This window comes from Peromyscus maniculatus, chromosome 16, assembly GCF_049852395.1.
Source record: "Peromyscus maniculatus bairdii isolate BWxNUB_F1_BW_parent chromosome 16, HU_Pman_BW_mat_3.1, whole genome shotgun sequence".
Classification (NCBI taxonomy): domain Eukaryota; kingdom Metazoa; phylum Chordata; class Mammalia; order Rodentia; family Cricetidae; genus Peromyscus; species Peromyscus maniculatus.
In genome coordinates this window covers 20267142-20280077 of record NC_134867.1, presented here as the reverse complement: position 1 = coordinate 20280077, position 12936 = coordinate 20267142, and the positions used below count along the sequence as shown (strand labels likewise).

At 39.6% G+C, this 12936-nt stretch overlaps 1 protein-coding gene across 1 annotated transcript in view; it reads left to right on the top strand.

The window, feature by feature from the left end:
- The window catches only part of Frk (fyn related Src family tyrosine kinase), a 102883-nt gene that overhangs the window by 66847 nt on the left and 23100 nt on the right, over positions 1 to 12936 (top strand). The gene's annotated exons all lie outside the window — the stretch shown is intronic.

Below are 12936 nucleotides of genomic sequence, written 5' to 3'. Positions count from 1 at the left end.
GTATCAGCGGTAGAAATGGACCTTATGACCATCTCATTCTTGTTCTTCTTCTTGTGCTTCTTGTTCTTGTTCTTCTTCTTGTTCTTCTTCTTCTTCTTGTTCTTCTTCTTGTTCTTGTTCTTCTTCTTCTTCTTCTTCTTCTTCTTCTTCTTCTTCTTCTTCTTCTTCTTCTTCTTCTTCTTCTTCTTCTTCTTCTTCTTCTTCTTCGCTGCGTAGCCCCAGCTGTCCTGGAATTTTATTGTGTAGACCAGACTGGCCTCTAACTCACAGAGATCCCCTTGCCTCTGCCTCTTGAGTGCTGGGATTAAAGGTGTGCACCACCACGCCTGTCCACCATCTCATTCTTAAGCATCACTCATAGCTGTAAAGTTACTTGTTTTGAGATTGGAGTAGTGCTGGGTGATGCAACCTAAAATCCTTACCCATTCCCAAGAGGGCTAGATGGTGTGGATTAAGGTTGTGGGTGTCAGCATCTTACTGCCTGGTTTTAAACAAAACCATTAAAATCAAAATTACCTGCCCTGGATACAGAAGCAAGTTATTTACTGTGTGCATGAATTACTTTTCTGTCTTTATAGTAAAACACTAGAGAAATATAACTTAAAAGAGGCAAGGTTATTTTGGTTCATGGTTTCATGCCTTTCAATGCATGGATGTTTGGTCCCCATTGTTTTGGGGACCTTTCCAAGCCAGGACATCGCTGTGGGGAACATGGGGTGGAGGAAAGCTGCCCCCCTTATAGCATCTGGGAAGCAAAGAAAGCCCGGAAGAGGTCACGACCCAGTACTTCTTCCAAGAGCCCCAGAGCCTTAGCTTCCTTAGGTTTGCCTCTATGTCCCAAAGGCTCCACTATAAATAAAATTTTACATATATGATTTTATAAATAAGAATGTATAATTAGGAAATTACCTGGCAAGACACTTAGTCATTTTGAGGGCCTTACATGCTCTGAGTGGTCATGTAATTTGCCCTCAGTGTGATCACATAATCTCTGCACATGCTTGGTTTAGCTACATAAGCCCCTATGCGCATGCGCATGCATGGGGGAATTCATATAAAGCAGGTCACAGACACCTCTCCTCTCTCATTGCACGACTATTTCCATAGGCCTAAGCACTCCCTTCTGTTCCTCTTCCCCTAATAAGCTCTTGTAGTGGCTTTTCTTGCATGGTAAACAGCGTCACTTAATGAATAACACTGCACCGCATAATAACTAACAACTATAGAGAAATCAAGGTTGAAAACAGAACGGGACAGCATTCTAGTGCGAAAGCAAATGAGCTAATATGCAAAAATGAATCTTTTGAAAGGAGATTGCATTAGCTCTTCTGCTATGATAAAACACACGAGAGAAACAACATAACGTGGGACGGGCTTGACTTGGCTCCTGGCCTCAGAGTTTTCAGTTCAGAGGTGGTCAGGCAGCACTGGATGTACAAGGGCGAAAGGGAAGAATGCTGCCCACCCCATGGCACTCAGGAATCCGGGAGAAGGGAGAGCGAGGGGCCTGAGACAGAACACAGCCTTCAAAGGCTTACCTTCAGTGACTTCCATCCAACTAGTCATCCCCTCAGAATAGCTCATCAAGGATGAATCCACTGATGATATCTGGATCCTCATGATCAGCTGCCACTCAGTGTTTCCACCTCTGTACACTGCGCTCCTCAGAACCGATCATTTAATTCATGAGCCTCCGGGGGACATTTCCATATCTAAACCCCAACGGATAGAAACATTGACTAATAAGATCAAAACTGATTTCAAGTAGTTTTCTTGCTATTCGTTGATTGCATTTTCTTCACCATTTTTACGTTCATCCTGTTTAACTGAAATACAGTGGGGAAAGAGGGAATAAGTAACAGTAAAATATGAGTTCTAAGGGTGAGTAAGAATTAGCCTGAGTTTCTCACCGTGGGGAAGGTTTTCTGAGTGTTGTGGGGGAGATCTGAAATCCCACAGAGAGCTTTGGAAGATGTGACATGCTGCCTGGAAGTTACTAAATTATCACATTTTCTTCTACTACTATTACATTCTACTACTCAGGAAATGGGTAGTAGATGATTGGTGGGTTTTGTTGCCTGTGCTGGCCTTTGTAGACCATGCTGCAGGGTAGACTTGGATCCCAGCACTGCAAGCAACTAACACATTACACTAGACATGTAGGCATTACTTTAGACACATCCAGGCATTTTCACCATTATTAAAGATTTAAAAATCCACTAACTCGACAGAATTTTATTTCACATATTATGTTCGGTTTCTCCATTGTCTCATCTCTAATAGAATATTTGAATTCCAAAGCATGTCTAGTTAAAGTCATCCTTTTAAGGGTCCTCTCATACCTTGGAGTGTCAAAACTTTCATGAGTAGAAATTCTAAAAAACAAACAAACAAACAAACAAACAAACAAACAAGTTATTAATTCACCAGGCAGTTCTTCATTAAAAAACTATTTGTTGAGCATGTTGAAACACGCTGTGGCACAGAAGAAATTCTTCCTGACATGAGTAAGTGGACTGCGCCATTTCATTGTTTATCATTTAACTCGTGCAAGGACTTACAAAGGAGGGTACATTTAAGTTACAGTGCTGAAACAGTTTAAAATACAGATAAATATAAAGAAATAAATGGAGAAGAAACAAGAACGGGCCCTTGTTGAGTCTGCAATGGGAGATAATTATAAGAATTTAGAAATCATTTCAGCTGAGGTTTTTCTTGGGAGATGAGGCAAAACTGGTATGCTGCTTTTTAAAGAGAAAATGGGTTATGACTTTAAGTGTCAAAGAGAAATGGATTTCATTGTTTCTTTGTGTAAAGAACATTATGTGTCACACTAGACAATATTTGGAGCCAAAGGTATAGATAATTAGCTTTAGGTGGCTAATTTTTACATTGTTTCTCTAAAAAAAGGAAAAAAAAAAACGCCTGGAAGCATGATGTGTATGCTCTTATTTTAAAGGCTGTGTACTGTTATTATAGCTGACATGGAAAACAGATGGATTAAAACACTCACAAATTTGCCAATCCAAGGGTAATCTTCATGTTGGCAAATTTAATCATCTTTGTCCATATGCAATTATGATTTCCGCGAGGAACCCCAGCTGGATTCCTTCAGCAGTAAAGAGGTTCTGGAACATGTGAGCTGCCAGCTGTACCCTTAGGCTTGTGATTATGATCTTCTCTTAATTGTATATGCCATTTATTTCACTTATTACAGTGAATACATATCTTTCCCCCTGCTATATAACTTTTACAATTATTCAGTTTCTACAATGAAGTCTCAATTCCCAGATTCACTACAATTTAACAATCATTTAGTCCTATAAAATGATGCAGTGAACATTCTTGCTCATATTGCTTTTCCTCTTTGGGGTGATTAACTGTTGTTTAAGTTTCCCATACACATGTTTTTATTGGATTTCAGGTTTCAAATTAGTCCGCAGTAATAGACTTTGTAAGAGCTTCCTCTTTGCAGTGTGTTGCTGTGCTTACCATTGAGGATGTCCTTGATGCTATTGACTGTCATGTTTTTCATGTTTGCTGTATGTGATCTGTGCTAGCAATTTATTTCTCATTTTAATATCATAAATATTTAGCTCATTCTCTCTCTCCCTCCCTCTTTCTGTCTTTTGGACAAATAGTTTGTTAAATGCTTCATGGAATCACATAGCTGAATGCATTTCTGTCTTTACTACAAGTTTCTTGAAAGGAGCAAAGTCAGATCCCAGACCCAGCTTTTACCAATGTGGATGGGCCACTGAAGGTACCACTATTGCCAGAGTCATCTTGGCATTTCCTTTCTGCTTGTCCCATTTCCTCCACCTCCATATTCTTTTTACAACTGGAACATTATGTTCTTTATTTCTTTATCCTGGATGCAGTAATGGAGCTTGAACCCAGGGCTTATTATGCTTGATGGGCAAGCATGCCACCAACTTTAGATATTATGCCAGCCCCTATGCATTTATTTTAGATTTTACTTTATTTTGAGATGTAAAACGTTGACCCGTTCTGAAACAAGGCAGAGACATAACTAGATAAAAGCATATCAATATTTGAATCATTTCCTTAGGGTAAGTTTTGGAAAGGAGAAGCATTGGCTATTCGGTCCTGTCATATCTTAACCTAGTGAAAGAGTTTCTGCAGGAAACTGAGCTGATTGAATGCCAGAATGTTAATATCTGGTGATTTATTGCAGATATAATACCAAGTGAAGAGTCAGAGTCCCAAGAGGAATAAAGAGTCACGTTGCTTTGTGGAGGGTTTCATCACAATACCAAATGCGGCAAGGGCGATTGTCATGTGAAATTTTATGCAATAGACAATTTTCATTAAAATTAGCTTAAATAGTGAATATAAAAATTATACATTGGTAATGAAAAACATACTCATTTATTTTAGGTATCGGATTACAAACAATAAAACTAGCGTTCTCTTCTTAAAATAGAGTTGGTTAAATCAAGGAGCCAGAAAATCTAGGGGGAGAATTGGGCTATTTCTGTTATATGGGTTTTGTCTACAGGGATCTTCAGAATAAGTTTCAACACGTGATAAACATTTGAGCAGCTGCATGGCTCAGGATCATGATTTCTGTGCTACACAGCATGGGAAAGGTAGCTGAGTTTGATTGCACTGGCTATTGGCTATGCTGCCTCCAAAGATCAGTCGCAACCTAGGCACAGCGGTAGACCAGAATAATCCTGGAGTTTCCGGAGGTGTCTGAGTGTCCACCTGTTTCCTTAAAGAGCATTCTCAGCAAACTTTTCTGAGTCAACTAACACAGAATCTTCACCTAATTCAATCTACCAGTTTAAGAATAAAACTGAGTGATCAATGTCCACAGCATACTGAAAATTCCTAGCACAGGGTGTTTTGGGGACCTAGTAAGTAAGTTATATGTATAATATAAGCTAGCTGTCACTATTCTTTTCAGTTTTGGTCAATATTTTTTTTTTCCAAAAGAGAGGACAGTAATTTTACGTGATCCCTCTTAATATTTTAAGACAGATACAATTTCCCCATTCCCAAATCCTAGTCCTTTTCTGTAAAGTAAGATTTTACTATATAATGAGTGTGATTTTTATTTTTAGATTTTATTTTGATCTATGTGTCTATGTGTGTGTGTCTGCTGGGTATTGGTGGAGGCCAGAAGTGGGTGTCAGATCGCCTGGAGCTGGAGTTCCAGGCAGCTGTGAGCCACCAAATGCTGGGAACTAAACTCAGGTCCTCTAGAAAAGCAATGGCTGTGTATTTTGAATTCTGTTTTGATGGGAGATACCTCATCATAATTCAGTTATATGCTCTTTACTTCTTGGTGTAGTACTAATTTAGCCTGAGCTCTGAGGCATTGTTACAGGAAGAGTCATCAAGATTGCCTTTGGCATAGGTTTGAAAATTTATAAACAGTTCTTCTGTAGTCAAATCAAATAAGCAGTTTCTAAGTGCGGGGTTCTCTCACCTTGAATCAATAGCATTTTTCTTTATACCAAATCTGTTTGGTAGCCACCGTGTTTTGCAGCTATCATTGTGCAAAGAGTAGAAAATGTTACTCCAGAAGCGTCTCTTAGCTGTTGACAAGGCTATCTGATATTACTGATACTGTAATACAGTGCCCATACATTGCACATGGCAAATATCTATCATTCCTTGTGAACAATGACGCTAGAACTCGCCCTGTGGGGCTATATAGATAAGATCATCATTCTCATTTTGTAGATAAGGAAGCTGAAATGAAATTCTTTGCCTAAGGTCAGAGAACAAATCATTGGCAGAGTAAGATTAGGGCAGAGAGTTCTTGATTTTCAATCCTTTGCTCAATCAAGGAGGTCATATTGTTTTACTCAGTGTGGGAACTGATTACTATCATCAGAAGGGATAAGGCTGCACCCACATGATGCCAGAAGACATGCTGAAAAATAAGAATTGGCTCAATCATCCATTGGTTTATCCATAAAACAACAAACTGCTTTCTATGCTGGTATTTTTCATTGAAATGACTAGACGTCTTTGTGCCTCTAGCTCTATTTAAGTTCTGTTCCAAAGCTAGTTTCTGGAGCCTCTATCTTTCAAAAATCTAATTTTGGAATATCTTGGCTTTCATGCTTATCTGATATGTTTGAATGCCATGTTACCTGTGTGATGGAGTTGGGGCAGATTTTTCTTTGTAGGTTTTAAATGATACAATCTTACAACATTCCTTTAGAACCAGACCTCCCTTTTCTACTGTTTGTGACTGGGTAAAACTAGACCTCACTGCTAGGACAGAGCTGAGCTGGGTCTGTCAGCAACTACACATAAATGCACCAGGCTGTGGCAAACAATATAAATCACATTGATATTCTGCACTCCCTAGTCAGCTACGCTGCGGGTAAAGGGGGCAGTCGGGTGGTCTGTGGTGTGGCCCCTACAGCAGTTAGGCGCAGAAATGTAACTTTTTGAACAGTCACCAACCTTTACTGTACTTTTTATACATGCTGACTTACATCTTTCAGGAGATCCAGATTCCTAGACATGTTCTGGTAGATTAATCAGTTGGCAGGTGAACATTTCCCCAGGTCTAATAGCACAAATGAGAGCAAAGAGGCAAACACAGGATCTGTAATCACTTAATTCCGTCATGCTGCTGCTGACTTTTTGATGGATGGTTCCATTATGCTTTATCGTTGACCTTCATTATATATATATATATATATATATATATTGCAGTCCAACTACTAAAGTGTTTAATTTTCTGAACCCATGGCAACTCACACTGAGAATGGCCCAGTCATGAGTCTCCATTTATAGGCAGCAGAATTTAGAGTGCAGTTGATTCTGTAAGACAAATCACAGGAAACAAAAAGGAATATAAAACTCATTTCCCCCTATTTCTAAGACCCCTGATTCATTGTCGTTTGGAATGACAATTAGTAAGTTTTAGAACTCTAGTAAATTGAAATTACTTTTAGAAATCAGTTACATATTTTTAATTTAATCTTACTACTCAAGAATACATATAATATCAAAAGTGCCTTTACTCTGACTACAATGTATTGAATTTCCCTGCTGTAACTTCAGTGGCCCATTTTTAAATAATATATATCTTTCAGTTTTGTTCAGATTGAAAGTGAATGGTTCACATTTGAGTTGTCATGTGGCCTATGCTACCAGAAAATATGGGATAATAATATATCTTCACTGCTTTTCAAAAGTCAAGAAATTAGATGCTGTCTTGAATATAGCTTTCTTTTAATAGTATTTTATTAGTCTGTTTTCTTCCTTCTAAAAAATAAGATTTCAGGGCCAGAAAGATGGTTCAGTGTAGTGTATAAAGTGGTTCTTGCACTTTGGGTTTTCAATTCTTAGCACCCATGTAAAAGTCAGGGATGGCAGTGCACATCTCTACCCCCTCCAAGTATGTGTGTGTGTGTGTGTGTGTGTGTGTGTGTGTGTGTGTGTGTGTGTGTGTGTGTGTGTGTGTGTAGGAGGAAAGATTCAGGGAGATCCCTAGTACTCTTTGGTCAGGGTAACAAAAACAGTGAACTCCAGGCTCAGTGACATGAGAGACATCGTCTCAAAAATAAGATGGAGAGGGAAAGAGGAAGAGACGCCATTGACTTTGCCCCTCTGCCTGTACACACACTGGCAAAGCATCTGCACACACACACACACACACACACACACACACACACACACAGACAACACACACTCACAGACACAGAGGAAGACTCTAGGGAAGTTTTCTTATGTTCTGAAAGTATTTGTTACTTTCCCATTTAAGTTTGAATCAGACCCCTCAGTTACTTACATTTTGCTTTAAATTCACAGGTTGATGACATTGTTCATTTCAGAAACATTTATAGGAGTTGCCACCCCATCCCAAGCTCTGCTAGGTGCTAGATGTGCACAGCACAGACTCTGCCCTGCAGGGGACACCTTTACTGGGATACACACCACTGCGTTTAAGCAGGTGATCTGATCTAAGCCAGGAGCTTGAGTGGGCAGGACAGGCTTGCTGATAGGTTTAAATGGAGATCTCAGTTAGGCCACTCATAGGAAGGCTCATTCAAGTGACATTCAAAAAATTTAAGATACGAATTACGTTTCATGAAAAGACTGTTGAAAACCAAAAAAGGTACTGGATCCAGGGAGAGAAAGCAACAGGCATCAGGAAGATTTCAACACGAATGCAGAAACATTTGAGAACCTGGAGTTTTCTAAAGTCTCCACTTAATTCAGTGTTGATGACATCAAGGCCCAGTGGACTGACACACACTTTGTTGTGTGCTAATTTTAGTCTGGATCTCCCATCTTCTGCAGTGATGCTTTATACCATGAGATAAAATTATTCGTACTGAGCTTGAAAACTTCTCCTGTATTACCAAACATTAGTATTTGGTTAAGTAAGTTAAGAGTTCAAACCTCTATTAACAAAAATCTGGCAAACATTTACTCAGGCGTTCTTTATAATCAATAGAAATTGCCACTGCTGTATTAATCATGCTGATTTTCATCCCTGATTGAGAAAATAACATAGAGTATTTTAACTCTTTATTCATCAATTGATTTAAATCGCTTGCTTAGCATCTTTTCGATCTTTTGTGGCCCATTAAAGAGAAATCCATAAATTTGCGTTTAGTGTACACATAGTCCACTTCCATTTGGAGCCATGAGATGGTCCATCTTGTTTAAAAGTGGGAATTAGAAGAATTGCTTTTCATCATTTCCAATTACAGATCTGTTGTCTTGCTAGACATCACAGCTATAATTGATGCACTTTTCTTTTTTGATAAATGGCAAAGCTTAAATTTTCAGGCCAATAAGTTATATAAATTGCAGCCATACTTTATATTTTGCTTCCACTTCTGATATTTTTTTTTATTACATTGTGGAGAAATGAATTGGGACTGACGTGGTATTGTTTACAGCTCTCTTCGATTTTTTTTGTTAGCCTTTTAATCCAGATACAGGAATCTATTATGAGCTAAGCTCTCCGTGGTATTAAAAGCCTTCTACTTGGAGATGATGATACAGGGCAATTAACCTTGACCCAAGATTCAGTGAGCAGCTTTGGTAATTTTACAGATCAGGGCATAAGGATGTATGCTATACACTTTATAATTTAAGATACTGATATTCTTTTTAAGAGAGCTAATTGTACATTTGCCTTTTGCATTTTAATAAAAAGAAATGAAAGCAAGTTTCCCCAAATTCAGATGATGCCCTTTCATTATCATGAACTTAGATAATTGAATCTTCTATTTGAAACATATTAGAATAGAGCAGTGGTTCTCAACACGGGGGTCGTGACCCCTCTGGGGGTCACATAGCAAATATGCTGCAATCAGATATTTACATTATAATTCGTAACAGTAGCAAAGTTACAGTTATGAAGTAGCAATGAAATAATTTCATGGCTGCGGCTCATCACAAAATGAGGAACCGTATTAAAGAGCCACAGCATTAGGAAGGTTGAGAAACACTGGTATAGAGAATCTTTGAAGCAAGGCCCCAAATCTGATCTTGGCTGTGCCTCTCTTTATGACTAATAAGTTAATCCTACCTGATAGGCCTGTGAGGAAGACACCCCATCATGTAAAATGGAGCTTATTCTAATGGTTGACTCAATAAATGTGCTTATAGCAGAATGTTTAAATGGAATTTTTGACAGGATGTCAGATAAAATAGAAGTAGAATTCAAAAGTCAGATACTCATAGTCAGACAGGCATTGCTGCTCTGGGGCCCTTTGGCTTGTTAAAGACTTTAAAAGGGTACACAGCGTGGAAGAGGGGAAATTTGTCATGTTGGTTGTGGGGATAGCCATGGGCACATTATACATTTTCCCCCTTTTTCCAGGGCACATGGTGGGTCCCAAACCTAGTTGTGGATCTTCAGGAAGGTGACTCTGGAACTTCTCCATGCTCTGCACAGTTGGCAGTTCCTAACACAGGTTCCTAACATAGGCTGAGAAATGAACACAGGCTGTGCCCAGGGGTTAGAGGTGCCTTGTGGCATTACTGCCAACTCCCAATAAATCAGTTGTGAAGAAAAGCACCACTTCATCCATTGAGAATACTCTCTTAGAAACACATACTATCCTCTTCCTTGAACAAATGTACCAGGGATCCATAGGTCTGGAGGAAATTTGGAATTTGGGGTTCCATCTCAATAGGATTCTACTGGAAGATGAGTGGTCACATTCAGAAGAGAACACGGTCTAAGAAAGAAGCTGACAAAGGAAGAAGCCGAGAGCCTATGGATTCTAGCAAGCCTAGGGAACGCCTGCCCTTCCACTGCAGTGATATAGCGTGCAGGGATGTGACGTTCAGAGTACACAGGAGAGTGTCCAAGGAATGAGCCAGTGGGATCAACTGTGAAGCCCATTAACCTTGATGAGGTTTCCATCAACCTTTCCTACCTCACTCTCTCCTTTCTCTGCTTCATAAAACCTGGCAGTTCAGAGCTCATTAGGAAGAAGGTAGAGGAAAGAGAAACTCTGGGTAGAAAAAGAGAGGTGGAATCACTCACACCATACTTGCCTTTCAGCCTGAAGCAGACCCTTGAGCTGGGAAAGTGGGGGGAGACAGACAGACATCAAGGAATGGGTCTTGTGGTACTCTCTTGGAAAGGGCATTTTAAGTTGGTATGAAAATGGTACTTTAGTTGAAAGTAGGACTTTGTGATGGATAAAAGTGAGCAGAGGAACTGTACAGGGTTTTCTATAGGGACTCAGCTATGCCATCCTTGCTGAATACAATTCAAGTGTGCCAGGAAGAAAATTAAAGCTATACAAGCGAGCATCAGTTGTGTTGGTCTGCTGCGTTGGGTACAAGACTGCGGGTGATGCTGTTGTAGAAGGGCTGTCTTCAATTTCAGCTTCAGCATTGCGTTCAGATGGTTCTCAGCTTTGTGTGATCTTTCCTCTGCTGCTTTTGGCTCGTAACAAGTGCCCTATCTCCCAAGCCAGTTCCTTTAGTGACGAAGGAGGATGTCTTGTAACCAGGTTTCTCACAGTCATCACCAGAACGTTCATTTGCATAGCATTAATGTTCTCTGAGCATCTTACTGAGAAGTTGTACATCCAAGGTTAAAGTTAGGTCACTGTATATGTGAATTTTCCAGACTTCGATATTTGAGCAAGCCCAGAACACAGCAGTTTTGAGCATTTGAATATGAACAGGAGCAGATAATCATTCCTTGGCTTCATTTAAATTGTTGTGTGATACACATAATAAAAGTGCATCATTAACGGTAAGTCAGTTGGGCAGAGAGAATGAATCCATGTTTCCAACACCAAGTCATAGGATGGAACTTTGCTGACACTCATTTCCCACTCTGACTCCTCAGATCAGGGGTTTTCCTTGTTTTTAGACTTTTTCAGGATGGAACCCTACTTTTTATGTTTGTGAGATTTGCTTATATTGAATATATAGTTGCTTATTTAATTATAAATTTGTATGCATTCCATTGGGAAAATAAGCAATAATTTATTAGTTAATTCTATTATTGGTTGATAGCTGCTTGGGTTATTTTGAGATATAGGCTGTTTTAAAAATGTTTGTTTTTATTCTTTTTAATTCTGTGTATGTATGTGCATATGGGTGTAGGTTGAGGCATTAAATCCCTTTGGAGCTGTTGTTAGAAGCATTTGTGAGCTGCCCAAGTTGGGTTGCTGGGACCTGAAGACTGGTCCTCTGCAAAAGCAGTACATGCTCTTCACTGTTGGCTCATTTCTCCAGCTCTGAAGTACAGGCTCTTTCTTGATGCGCCAGGAACATTCTTACACATGTGCTTGGGTGAGAACATTCCACATTTTTATCAACATGATGCTTAGAAGTAATTATAACTATGGTTGCTTTTACTAGATAGTAGCGGTTTCCAAAATGGCTGTAAAAGTGATCCTTTCATCAATGTTTCTGAGAAACCGTATCACCTCATTTTCAACATTTGATATTGGTTTGAAATTAAAGGTTTCATCTTTAATTTAGGTGACCTGGTGTATACCAATTGTTCTCTGAACAAATCTTTTAGCTACTGCATGCCTTCAGCTCCCCTCCATACTGCTTAGGCTTCTGTCCTCTCATGAGAACGTTGTTGTGGCTTGATTACTTATTCCAAGCCTAGCTTCTGTATTTAGAAAAAGCTCCGAAAAGCTATGCACTTCTTTCCTCAAGGGCTGCCAATGCCTTTGCTAAGTGAAAGGAAGATAGCAGTTATATTGGTATATGTTTTGAACACAATTGCAGAAAACCTGAGTCAAATTAATTTCAGACCTACTTTTGAGGTTGAAAAGCCACGTGTGGCTGACTCCAAGGACAAAAATTTACTTTCTCAATCAGCACTGTTTTCCACTGGGTTGGGTCTTTTCTCAGGTCAGCTTCCTCCCTGCTGGACACACAAATTATATCAATAGTTCAAAACCTCCATAGCAAAAATCAAACCAAAACAAGTCCAGAAAAAAATGGTAACTGCAAAACTCTTCTTGCCTTTCTGGGCTCCTTTATATGCCCCAGGATCAGAGCTTCTTGATAGCTCTTGCTTCCCAAGCTCAGGGTGGGCTTGGGGTCCTTCTGCATCTCATGATAGAGGAGCAGCAAGGACTTTCTGGGGAACACAGGAATGCTGTTAGCAAGAGATAATGGTTGGTGGCAGACAAGAGAATGTCGTTTTCCTTGCAACTAAGATTATTAGAAAGTAAGGCAGTTCATTGTTCTGCAAATGCCGTAGGATTTGCCTGTGGATTCAACAATACTGCTGCAGAGTTGCACATCATCCACGTCTTAGCCATTCTTGTTGCATTGTTCTGGGACTTTCTCTTATCGGTCCTCACAGAAGGGAGACGATACAGCGAGCGGCTCTGTGGAATTCCTTATCATATTGTAAGATATGCCATAGGCCCATTTTACTCTCGTTCAGTCTTCCCGTTATGAGATTTCCTGGGGCGAAAGACCAGTATG